Genomic DNA, 806 nt, shown 5'->3' on the forward strand with positions numbered 1-806 from the left:
GGGGTGTTTGTAAAGCAGACCATTACGGGTCCGCCCAACAAGGCGAAAAGCCTGCTTAAGTGTATGGGGCTGAGAAAAGACGGCCATTTGTTATGCCATCTTCAACAGACGTTGCTGAAAAGCAACTGAAAAGTTCCTCAGCCCCTAAATGGGTGGGTTTTAAAACACCCCACCCTGACAGAGCTACCCCTTAGCTCCTGTGCGTGGAGAGGGGAAGGGGCTGGGTGCACATGCACGCTTTCCTGGGACAGGTATTCGTCTACTCCTGCTACCTCTCTCCTTCCTCGCTACCGACACAGCTACTGGGAGGCATGGGAGGGAGGATGACGGAGTGAGCCAGGATACGGTGGCTGAGCAGGGTCATGGTGGCCAAGCAGGGACATGGCGGCCGAGGCACAACATGGTGACCTCCTGTCCCCGGGGCCGTTAGGAGGTGCGTGCAGGAGGGGTGGGGGCTGCGCTGGGGTCTGACCCGCCTTGTGCGTGGAGGCAGGCGCCGGGGCGAGGAAAGCGCAGGGGGACACAGCCCCCCTCCACGTCCTCCTTCCTGCGGGCCGGGAGGGGACCGTGGGCGCGAGGGTGTGCAAGGGCCGCCGCCTTATCCCTGGGCCACGGGCCGGGCGGATGCTCAGTCCCGGCAGAAGACATACTCGGTGTAGCTGGTCCAGATCTTGTCATCGGCAGGACCGCCCTGCTCGGGGGCGAAGGCGCAGGTGCCGGTGGAGGAGCAGGCGGCCATGCGGAAGCCGGCCTCGGAGAGCCGGTCGAAGGCTTGCTCGAGGAAGTTGAACTTGAGGTAGTAGCGG

Source organism: Egretta garzetta, unplaced genomic scaffold, assembly GCF_000687185.1.
Source record: "Egretta garzetta isolate BGI_Z169 unplaced genomic scaffold, ASM68718v1 scaffold335, whole genome shotgun sequence".
NCBI classification, from domain to species: domain Eukaryota; kingdom Metazoa; phylum Chordata; class Aves; order Pelecaniformes; family Ardeidae; genus Egretta; species Egretta garzetta.